The sequence below is a fragment of the Euwallacea fornicatus genome, chromosome 8 (genome assembly GCF_040115645.1).
Source record: "Euwallacea fornicatus isolate EFF26 chromosome 8, ASM4011564v1, whole genome shotgun sequence".
Classification (NCBI taxonomy): Eukaryota; Metazoa; Arthropoda; class Insecta; order Coleoptera; family Curculionidae; genus Euwallacea; species Euwallacea fornicatus.
In genome coordinates this window covers 5,724,381-5,737,132 of record NC_089548.1, presented here as the reverse complement: position 1 = coordinate 5,737,132, position 12,752 = coordinate 5,724,381, and positions in this window count along the sequence as shown.

Here is a 12,752-nt window from a genome sequence, read left to right as displayed (position 1 = left end):
CCACAAAACAACAAAAACAATAAAGAAAAAAAAAAAAAAAAACAAACAATACAAATGAATAAAAACAATACAAAAGAAAAACATACATATATAAAAAAATTAAAAATGATTATAAAAGCCAATAAAAACATTAGTAAAGGATGAAGAATCAAATCTAAAATTAAAAAAAAAAAGAAATGAAAAAGAAATAAAGAAGAAGATAAAATAAAGAAAAGAAACAATAAAACAAATAAACAAAGATAAAGATGAAAATAAAAATAAAGAAAATAAGAATTAAAAAAAAATGAATAAAATAGATAAAGAAAAAATAAATAAATAAATATTAAAAGTGAAAAAGGAATGAGAATAACAAATAAAACAATTAAGAAAGGAACATGAATAATAAGAAAACGAAAGAACAAATTAACAATTAAAAAATGAAAATAGAATGAGAATAACAAATAAAAAAAAAGAAAGGAACATGAATAATAAGAAAAACGAAAGAAAAAAAAAGAATGAGAATAAAAAACAAAAGAAAATGATAATAAACAAAAAAATAAAAATTAAGAAATGAAAATAAACAATTAAAAGAATATAACAAAATGAATAATTTAAAAAAATTCATGAATAGAAAATGAAAGAATAAGAAATAAAAAAAATAATAAGAGAAAGAATAAAAAATAAAGACAATAAGAATTAAAAGAAGATTCAAAAAGAAAGAATAAAAATTAAGAAAAGAAAATGGACAATGAAAAAAGGAAAGAACAATAGATAATAAAAACGAAGGCGAAAAATATAAAAATTAAACATGATAAAAAAGAAAAAGAATAAAAAATAAAGTAAAGAAAATTAATAATAAAAAAATTGAAGAAAAAAGAAAGAAAACAAAATTAAAGAAAAATAAATGAATATTAAAAACCAAAGAGAAAAAAATAAAAATATTTAAAATAAAAAGAAATGATAAAGAATAAGAATAAAATATAAAAATTAGAAAGAGGAAAAATTAAGAAAACAATAAGTAGCAACAAATAAAAAATGATCAAGAGAAAACAATAAATTTAAAAAAAATGATAATAACACAAAGAAAAAGAATAAGGATTAAAAAATAAAAGATGATAAAAAAGAAAGAGAAAAAAATTAATATAAAGAAAAAGAGTAAAAAATAAAATAATAATTAAAAGAAAGAAATAAGAAATTAAAAATATTAATATGTAATACAAATTATACAAATCAAATAAAAAATATGTATATGTAGCTTTCATAAAGTAAAGTGACACGGGGTTAGTTATTAATTCACTCAAAGCAACCAATAAACCTGCCACCTTGCAAGGATAGTGTTATATCTTATCCTTGGGCATATGTGGTATGTCACAAGCACCTGTGAGTGTTCCCTTGGAAATGGACTAAACTTGTACTTGTAAAAGTAGATCGTTACGTTAAAAGATAAAGAGGAAACGTGGGAAGAATGTGGATGGTATGGCAGGTTTATTGGATGGGAAAAACAGATACCCGGGGAATGACTCCGACACCTTGCGAGGGGGCATTCCATTCTCAATCGTTGGCAAATAAAGAAGTCCCTCACAAACTTGTGTTTTTTTGTTTTCGCTATAAGAAGAAGTTTCTTTCTTCTGACATATATATGTCGGAGATTTGTTAGTTCTTAAGTTTTTAATGTAAAATTTGAGTTAGCAATGAGGCTGAAGAACAGGTTGACAGGTTGACGGGTTTATCGTGGAGATGAAGAGAACGTAGGACGAGGTCACTAGTCACTATTACCGACGCAATTAAGGGCCGTGTGTGAAGTTTCGGTCCGTGGCAAAAACCATGACGAACGAGTACCGTTCCCTTGAGTCGAGAGGACCACGGGGAATGGGAATGGAAATGGAAACTGTGAAGGCAGTAATTAAAAAGAAGGGAAGTGAATTCGTTAGTCTTGCCTTACCGTCAATTTATTTAATGAAACAATCAAAATTATCGATGATGAAGAATATTCCTAATTCGTATCGATTGATGGTATGATAAAAAAATAAAAACGAGGCTCACGAATTCACTACTGCTCGACGGCTACCTTCTTTTTTTTTAATTATTGTCTTCTTCGCGATTCCCATTCCATTTCCAATGGTACCTGTTCGTCCTGGTTTTCACGAATGGCCCTTATTGCTAACTCACGTTGTACATTTCCACACTTCAGAACTGATAAATCTCCGACATATATATATATGATACAAATTATACAAATCAAAGTTAAAAAAACAAAAAAATTTCAAGAGTACAGCGTGATTCTAGTTAAGGGGTACAAAAACAGATATCTTGAAATCGGAAGGAGGTCCTTACGACAAAAAATAGACAGGATGTCCCACAAGTGTTTCATTATATTTCGGTGGGTAATAGTGCATTGGAAAATAATACGACTCCCTATATAAACCATATTCCAATAACGCTTCGTTAAGAAGATACAGGGTAATATGTTCGAAACCGTTTGAGATGTGTAAGTGAAATTTGGCATGTTTTGAGAGTTAATGTAGACGCATTTATTTATGCAAAAGGGCTAGTTTTCGTTTCGCCAGTGACGTGCGTATGGACACCTCTCGGCACATTTTTAAAGAAAAACATGGTGCGCCACTGCTTTTTATCAAAATAAAAATTATTTTTAGAAGTTTAATTTCGTTTAGAAGAAAAATGCTCGCTCGACTCTTTTTCGTCCGACGTATCGTTTGCCAGTAAAAAATTGAATACCGTCTATGTGCACGATATTCTCTAAATGGTTTTAATAATATTAAGTTTGTTTTAAATATTATTAATTTGCTATAACGTTATAGAAATTGTTCAATACATAATCGAGCTCGCCTGTTCGTTGATACTCTGATACGTTGAAATATTCCAGGTGTGTTTTAAGTTTAACACCCTGTATCTTCTTAATGAAGCATTATTGGAATATGGTTTATATGGGGAGTCATATTTTTCAATGTACTATTACCCACTGAAATGTAATGAAACACTTGTGGGACATCCTGTATATCCAGGGTGAGTCGGGAGGATCGTGCCAAACTTCGGGAGCGTGTTAGACATGAAAAATAAATGTAAAAAAAAATTCTAATGTTATCCGATTTTCGTTTGTTCGCGAGTTATGGCGTAAATCGAATTTTTTAACTAGGATTCTATTTACCATAAACGTACTTTTGGTATTGGTGATTTTGATGTATTAGTTGGCTTTCGAGGTCTCCAGACCTCACACCACTACCCAACATTTACTATGATATCCAAACGTTAATTTATAATTTGATTTACGCCGTAACTTGTAAACAAACGAAAATCGGATAACGTTTGAATTTTTTTTTTCATGCACGACACTCCTGAAGTTTGGTACGATCCTCCTGACTCATCCTATATACAATACAAATTATACAAATCAAATTAAAAAAAAAATGAATAAATAATAAGAGTGAAAAATAAAATAATAATTAAAAGAAATAAGAAATTAAAAAAACTAATTAATAAATAAGTAATACAAATTATACAAATCAAATAAAAAAAACATTAATAAAAATATTTTTAAAAATGTATATGTATGTCGGTGAATAATAGTGTTTGTGTCTATGTCTATGTCTATGTCTATGTTCGGTCTTTAGGGCGTTTGTTTCTATGAAAAGGGGTGAAGATACCGCGATCGGGATAACTCTTCGATTGCAGACGTAGTCGCGAGAAACCCACGAAAGGGACAAGAGTTGTCTAGTGCTTAGTGTCTTTCGTTGGTTAGTGTCTGTCTAGTTATTAATATCGAAGAATAATGGAAAAGCTGAACGACCCTTGTGCTTCTCTGGCGTGTGTGTAAAAATTAAAAGAATTGATAAATTAAAGAAAAGGAAAAAATAATAATGGATAAAATAAAAATGAATCGTACGCGGTGATGATTCTAGATAAGTGAAACGAGCCAATATCTTGTAACCGGGAAGATCTACTGAAAATAAAGGAAAATATCGAGACCCCCTTTATTTTCGGTACCTCGACTTTTGACGATGTCGATAAATGAGAAAGTTAAAGTGCCGAAAATGAAGAAGTCTGAATATTTCCGGTACCCCAACTTTTAATGTCAATTTTTTTAAGTCACCTTCCTTTTTTCAAAATTTCACACTTAATTTTTTTTGGAGGTTCGAATTCTTTATTGGCAAAAAAGTAATCAAATTCACAATAAATAATACCAAACTCTTATCTCGCGAACGCTAGAGTCCAATTTTATCAAATTTGTTAAAAAAAAGTTACCGCTCCTTATGTTACGAAATGTGGAAAAAATTTTAAATGCACTTTCCCACAAAGATGGATTGGGCATGTTAGTGAAGTTAACTGGCTCGCCTGATCACCAGATTCTTTTTTGTGGGATCGTTGAAAAAAAAAGTAGTTTATGGTCGAGTACCGAAGACCTGAAAATTCGAATAAAAAAACTCTTGTCGAAACTTTACGACTGAAATGCTGGAAAATACTAAACGATCGTTTCGCAAAAAACCGAATTGGTAAATGCCTTGAATGGCAGGGGAACCGCTTCGAACGTCTGTTAGACTCATTTTTCTTTTGATAAATTTTAATTTACTACAAAATTAATAAAGTTTTATCAAATGTTTTTTTAGTGTCTGTTATAATTGTAAATTTCGTTACTTTTAGCAAAAAAATGTTTCGAGGAAAAATATTTTTACTGCCGATAAAGAATTCGCATCTCCAAAAAAAAAAATTGTTACGTTTGAAAAAATGAAGTTGACCTCAAAAGACGGGTGTAGCTGACCTTAAAAAAACAAATTTACATTATAAAAAATTGAAGCCCCGAAAATGTAAAGAAGACTTCGTTTCAACATTTTTTTGTAGATCTTTCCAATTTCTAGATCTTTGCCTGTCCCACTTATCTAAAATCACCCTGTGTGTCGAAAATTGCGTAGTGTCTCGATCCGCTACCGAAATAAAAGAGTAGGTGCGTATGTTAGCAACGTGCAGAAATTCAAAGCTCTCGAACGATATTCCTGTTGATTACACTTTCTTTACCGTCTTAGTTTTTTAGTTAAAAAAAAAACGACGATGACACTTTAAAATCCTAGTTTGTACAAAGTCACTAATCCTAAATTCTATCTTTCCAATTTCCCTATCCTGACCCGGACGCACTTCGCGCCACCTCGGCTAGATCGCTGTTCTTACTTTATCCAAAATCTAAACTGAACACCCCAAAGATGGTCGATTGCCTATCGTCTCGTGTTTCGATTATTTTTAAAAATTAAACTTGTTACCTTCCGTTCGCTTATCGATGGGTTCCTTTTAATATATTTTTTTCTCTTCTTCCCTATCTACTATAAACACGTTAAGTTGTCGACGTATATGATTAATTAAACTGTCCCTTTGATAATTCTTACCGTTTATACGGAAAGTTATGTTGCAATAATATTTGAACCACTATGTGAAATATGGAAAAAGTAAAGAAACAAAACTGTAAAATCACGTAATGTTGCGAGATTGAATGTAACCTGAAATCGGAAGTCATCTTGGTTAATTTTGAATCGTCATTTGAAATCCGTAATTTCTAGAACCCTTTTTTGCTTGGTTAACATTTTTTAACATGAGTTAGTTAGTTAACGGAGATTTACGTAGATTGGGTTAATGTTAACTTTGAAGGCTTGCTTGTATGTACATTTTTTTTTTAATAAATTTCTTTCGATATCCAATTTAACTGAGATGTTCCGTGAATCTATGCGAGAAATATAAATAAATATAAGTCGGCGACTTGACGTGTTTACGATAAATAGTTCAAAAACAATCCGAAATAGATCACTGATTTGGATGCTTTGGTTTTGGGTTTGGAAAAAGAACAGAACCCGTCGTGTAAAACGAAACTAGAGAGGAAGATTAGAAAGAATGACCTGAGAGAAGAGACTACCGATTTCCTAGGAACAAAAAAAGAAAGAACGGAGGAGTGATGGGTTGCGGTTTTTTCGTTGCGATTGTTCTAAAAATCTAGATTGGTGACTCAACACTACTAATACCCGTTGGTGGATTGCCGCTTAAAGTGTCTTAGTCGTTTCTTTTCGAATCGTGTAATCGACGGTATTATTCGAATGTCTTTTGAATTACTGAATTTACCCTGATGAAACCTTGCAGTGACGTATAGCTTTCAATTAAAAAAGAAAAAATAAAAAATAATAAATTACAAAAATAGAAGGACGTTTGTTTTACGTTACGTGAATTATATAAAAGTGAGAACTAATAGTCTCGTCCTTGCTACTAGTACCCTTCGATATGAGTAGCTTTAAACCGTTTCATGAAAAAAATTAAAAGAACTAACCTGAACTAACCTGACAAATGTAATTGTAACCCGAAAAGTGTAATAGTGACCTGGCAAATTAATAATAACCTGATAAATGTAATAGTAACCTGAAAAATATAATAGTAACCTGAATTAACCCGGCAAATGTAATTGTAACGCGAAAATTAAAATAGTAACCTGGCAAATATGTGTGTGTATATGTATATTTTGAAACTACGTTCTCGACTTGAATATAAAAAAAAATGAAATCGTTCTGGTTCTGTTAGAGAAGGTATCTTAAACTGACATATTTTCTAAGGCAACTTGTAAAGTAACTTGCGAATCTAAATTATTATGACGATGAAGAAATTCAAATAAATCAAGGACCGAATGAATTGTTAGAGAGCCGAACGATCGAAAAAATTAGAAAAGAAAAAGTTACGAGGAAAACGTGTGCTTTGGCTCCCATTTTTTACGTTTCCCGAACCTTGGCGAATGTTAAATGTTAGCCTAATCGAGCTATACGTCACTGCAAAATTTCGTTAAAATATGCTAAGAAACGCCCGAGTTATCGTTGCAAAAGTCACTTTTCGAATATCTCCGGTTAGCCGAGGTTCGCCAACTAATACCAGATACTACACCGTGTATATGCGAAATACGTCTTGAGTGGGAGTTTTCGATTTGTGTCGCGATGTCGACTTCGAAAAGTTAAGAGAAACCTCAAAAACCACCCGAATATCCTGCTGCTTCTAAAATATTGACTGTGATTTTTAATTGTTATTGTAGTTATTATTATATAAATCTAAAGTTCTACATGGGACATATTAATTCCTGTTTTTTATTCTCTTCTAATTGTATTTGGTAAGTGTAAAATTTGTGTTGTTTTGTTTGGTGCCAAAACCCTATTTTTAAGTTAACAAAAAATTAAAGTGAGTTTGTGAAGTATTTCATTAAATTAAAATTTGAAAAACCTATTAAAAAGTACAGGAACTGTTTCGATAATTCGTCAAGTTTGAGTTTTTTTAAAGAAAATGATACAGGGTTCCTGCTTAGCAGTTCTTATAACGTAAGTGTAACAAAAAAAAACAAAAACACGATATGTCATAAAAATAGTCTAAACTTGCATTAGTTAAAATAGTTCGTATGTCGCGATAGATAAAAGTTTGGCGTCTTGTCTAAAAAGTATGGAACGGAATGATTGTTTTTGAGTCGTAAAGAAGTCGTTTTGAGTTGTTTTTGATATTTCGGATTTCTGATAAATTTAACCTGAAGATTCGTATTAAGAAAAGAAAAAGAAAACTCCTACTTAAGACTCGCCCCTTGTGTGAGGGTGTGAGGGAGGATTATTCACCCGATCCGTTCTTTAAAAGTTTGTTGCTAACTCGAATGATGACTACCCCGAAAAATGCTTAATCTAAACTTAAATACAGGGTCGTTCACGCCATATCAGATACTCTGTGGAATGTATTGTAATCGACTTGAACGTTAGAGAGATTAAAGTATTGAAGTTATGTTTTTACAAAATACTATGATGAGTTTTGAAATTACTGGAAAATTATTGTCAAATGGCGTGAACGATCTTGTACCTAGGATATTTCTTCTCTATAGGTGACGTGAATCGGCTGTGAGAAAATCTTCTTTCTGTTCTTGTTTAAATCCTCCTTATCCACTGCAGAGTCTCGAAGCTATGTTGCTACGTTGCTGTTGTTTTTTGTCTTTGTGCTGCTCCTATCGTCGTATTCTCCTCCTCCTCCTCTTTTTATATCCTTTGGTTAACCTAAAAAGGCTTGTATCAACAATTGTGCATTTACAAAAAAAATAATAATAATAAGTTGAAGTATTGGAATTATTTCTTAATGCAAATTGTAAATGTACTGTAAATCTACAGGATGTTTGGTACTTCGATGCAAACGATGCAAATATTTAAAGGAATGAAGAAGAGAATTAAAATTATTTTTTGAATGGACGTTTTGGTAATAATGTAGGTGATCTTACCTCCAGAATCAAATGTGTGTTTTCTACATAATAATAGGTGAAAGTTTAGGGACTGGATTGTTCTCTGAGTAATTTTAAGTATTTTATTCAAGAGTTTTAGGAAATTTTAAAATTAATTCATTTAAAATAATCCAGTGAGAAACTGTAGCTGTAAATTTTGATAAGTTTCTAATAAAACATTTTCCTTACCTTTAAGAAATATACTGTAAATAAATATTAAAAGAAATGTACATGTTGGGTGTAACTTAAGTGATGTCATTAATTTTAGGAGAAGGTTCCTTCTCATATTTTATGAAAAAATGTTCATTTCAACCTGTCCCCTAATTTGCATTAGTTTTATTAATTGTGCGGTTTAGCCCTGATTTTTTAAAAATTATAGAGCTGTATAAACTACACATTTTCATCGAAAATGGAATCGTACCTTTGATAAACTTTTTACGGACTACCTCTGAAACAAATGAGTCAGTGTATGAATGTGTATATGTTTACCAAAACAATAATAATATACAAGTAAAAATTCTCTCTACGTTGAACTTTCTACTCAAATATAGTAAACTATCTACTTGTTGTAAATAATGGTTTTTGTTAAAATAGCTGTGTAAGAAATAAAAGGAAATATCCTACATGTTATAATTTGTTTAAAGAAAAAATAATATCTATAAAAACTTGAAGTTAAAAAAAATAATTCCTTTTATTTGTCTATATTTTACAGCTTCTTACGTTCCCTATAAAATTAAAAAAAAACTAAACTAACCTTGAAGATGTTTTATTGTTAAAATGGATGAATGCCTACTTTTTCAATTAAAAAATTCAGTTATTAATGTAATACACACTTTGTGTAACTGTTGTATTTTGAATTTTAAATTAGTTCCCTGTATAGAGACACTACTGCTGTATGATAGTAACCCTTTTTACTTGTACCTTGTTGGAAATAAGCACTCGATATTCAAATTAAACCAAATTTCTGTGCTTACCTTGGATATTTTCTTCTCCGACAAGTTCTGCTCTCTGCTCTCTGCTTCTTTTTACCTTGCTCACGCCAAATGCACCTTACGAATTTACCAAATGCCATTTCTGCTGCTAAAAAATTATTAACAAATACCAACTCCCTGTTCCTGCTGAGAGAATCGATGTCGATGAAACTTCTATGTATCCCTGGCCCCCCTTGATCTGTTCAAAGTGAACCCGTGTATAAAACGTGTTCCGTGTTTGCTAAAGGGGGCAAACGATGACATCCTGCCTCTTCGTTGGTCACTCAGACTCTTTCGAGTCAAAGTTCTGGTCGAGCTAAACCTACCTACCTACTGAAAATGTATCAAAGTGTGTCTTTTGTAAAAGCTAGATGTGTGAATCGATTGATTAGGAGCGAATTTAGGCAAATGTGGAAATTTTTGCCCAAAATTTCCTTGTACCCCCTGCTTCCTTGCTCGTTAAGGTTCTTCGAGAACCTTAAACTTGAAGTTGGTGGTGCCAATCTTCTTTCTAGGTCCCCACGATTTGAGGTGCTGCGCCCTGTGAACCCTACGTTTTACCTATTTTAGCGAGTCGCCCCCTACCGTGTGTAGGTGACACCCTCCCTACCTGCAGCCTCGATAACCATATCGAGCCACTTCCCAATGGTGTGCCCCCTTGCTGCTGCTGCTGCTGCTGCTAACCTGAACCAAATTTTCCTCTTCTCTGCTCTGTTAGTTTTATTTTGGGTTCTTACCTGATGTACCTTAACGCCCTTTTTCCGATCCTCCGTCTCGGCCCCCATTTTGCCCCCCATCCCATTTTGAACCCCCCGTTCTGTCGACGACGTTTTTGTCATCTTTATTCCCTCTAAACGTTTGAATCTGGATCGTTCCTCTTGAAATAAGTGGATTGATCCGTTTTTGATTCAAGAACAAGGAATTAATCCTTTGTTCGTTACGTTGTGAGGATAGAACGGGTGGTTCCCGACGATTGCGTCGAATTGAATTGCAACGAATTGCCGTCTGGGACCTTCCCTTTCGCTGACTTTCCGACTTGTGACGATCAGCACCAGCTCCCTCTGAGATGGCCCTTCGGTACCGTTCGATTCCTATCGTGGCCGCAGATGGAACCACCGGTAAAAAACCGTCTCCTCGCAAAATCCTAGAACTTAGACTAGTAAAGTTTTCGGTGGCTGTCGCCGTCTTTTCCCTCGGGATCTGGACCAGTTAACGACAGCGGCACTTGTTGCTGCACCTCTTCGGGGGGCGTCGTGAACGAAGGCCTCATCGGTGCTGGCCCCATTGATGATTCCTCCGTTTGCCCGTTCACCGGGGGGCGACTCCGGCTTGTGGTCGTTGTTGTTCTGCCGGATCTAACAATTGGGTTAAGACCCCCAAAGAGGGGTCGGTCGAGAGGCCGACTCCTCGTCAAGGTACCTGGAGGGTTTCTTCTCCACGTATCTTTGCGTTGCGTCCGTTTCTCTGCCGGGCCCTCTTTGGGCCCGGTGTCGTACAGTGTTGCCGGATTGTGCAAGAAATCAAAAAAATAAGGGAATTCTTCCAATGAATGCTTTTCTGAAAATTATTGGGTTTCCTCAGTAATTTTCATCATTGTGGATGTTGGGGGTCAGTTTACATTAACGAATAATGTAAATTAACCCTTCAACATCCCCTCATTACCCCCTTTGTACCATCCCTCTCATTCACCTTCTTTTGTTATAATTTTTACCTGTAATCGATTAATTTACATTAACAAATTCAAATTCCATTAAACCAGTGCTAAATAAAGCTTCAATTATTAACAAGGTAATTATAGTTTTAACAACTTCAAAATCATATTCATTCGTATGTATCCCTGTGTAATGAGTTTGAAGCACTTATCGCTTTAAAAAATGGGAAACGAAAAGAATTGAAGAATCTATCTTTTCTATCTTTCCCCAATGGCAAATTATAACTTTCTATTACCAAAAACATCTCGTTTAAATAAAATTAAATGTTTGTTATAACAGAAGAAGGTGAAAATTATTGCAATTTCGGAGAGAGACGAAAATGGCAACGTCGCCGCCACCGCGGATACAAAGCGAGGTAACGACGATTCATAGGAAGAATTCCCCGAATGGAATGTTTAAGAGTTTATTATTCACCTATGATGGATTTCTTTAAATGGCATTTTCTAAAGAAAACCATTGCATGAAATTCTGAAAATAATTATATGTACATTAATTAACACTGTTTCTTTATCTATGACTGTTATTTTTTATGCCACTATTTAAAATGTGTTGTTATGTTACAATTTTCAATTATTAATCTACCAACAAAAGGTTGGTGGATTATTTCAAAGACACGTTGTTGATACGTTGTGGTAGCCACATAAATGAGAACCGTGATAAAGATGTATCAACTAATTTACTATAATGGAAATTTAAACAAAAATTATTGTAATTTTGCTAAAATAAATATTGGTGATAGAATGTATGAACTGATTTACTATAAGGGAAATTTAAACAAAAATTATTGTAATTTTGCTAAAATAAATATTCCCTTCCGATAAACATTTCTCACATTGTTAATAAAACAATACCCTAAGATGAAATAAGCAAATTTCTCCAAATAAATGCTAAATATATGAGAACCTTTGAAAGTATAGAAGTAGTTGCTTTCGAAAGAGCCAAAATTGACAAATGATTAGGGCTTGAATCACCGAAAAGGCAGGCGCGCCCCATTCACACTTGAAACGCAGGAAAGTCCAATTTTACTTTTTCTAAATTGCAATTGAAAATGATAGACCAAAGCTGACTGTACCTACCTTGGTGAAAGCCGTAGAGCCGTGGAAAAGCCCTACTTTCTCAAACATCCCAGAAATTGAGGATCCAACCGATGCTATATCTCGAAGACTCTGAAGGATGATGATAGTTGCTTGCTGTGGTGGGTAGTGGAATTCTTTTCGCTTCGTCGGGGTGGAACGCTTCGGTTTCTGTACTAAAACCAAAGGAATAGTTTTGGGTAATTTCCAATTGCAGGAGCACAAATCGATGAACATAATGTGGTCCTCTACGAAAGGAATGCTACTTTGGGACAATGTCGACGATAAGTTTTGATTGCGTTTGAAGGAGGGGAAATTTTATTATTAGTTCTCATATTTCGGGAATAGAGGAGCCTATACTTTGCAAAACAGGACTTTTTGGAAGATCCTCTAGGAACGGGTTTCCTTTTTTTTTCTTACCTCTTCTTTCTTCGTTCCGTAAATAGTCTTTTAATCCACAGGGATGATACCTTTTCTGATTTATTGCTTCTCAATTTTAAATGATATTATATTTCTATTTCAAATTTAAATTTTTAAGTTAATTCCCACTTTTCTGTTAATGAAAACACAAAACGAACTTTCGCGGTTCGATTGTTGACAAGCGAATGTCTTAATTGTCATTCGATATGTTCTAGTGTGTTTAGTGGTGTAGTTCATAGGTTTTTTTTCCAAATCAATCCTTCCGTATGTCTATTTTTGGGGTGATGGGGGTGGTTCTGAAGGGGCGCAGGCCGTTCTAATTGCG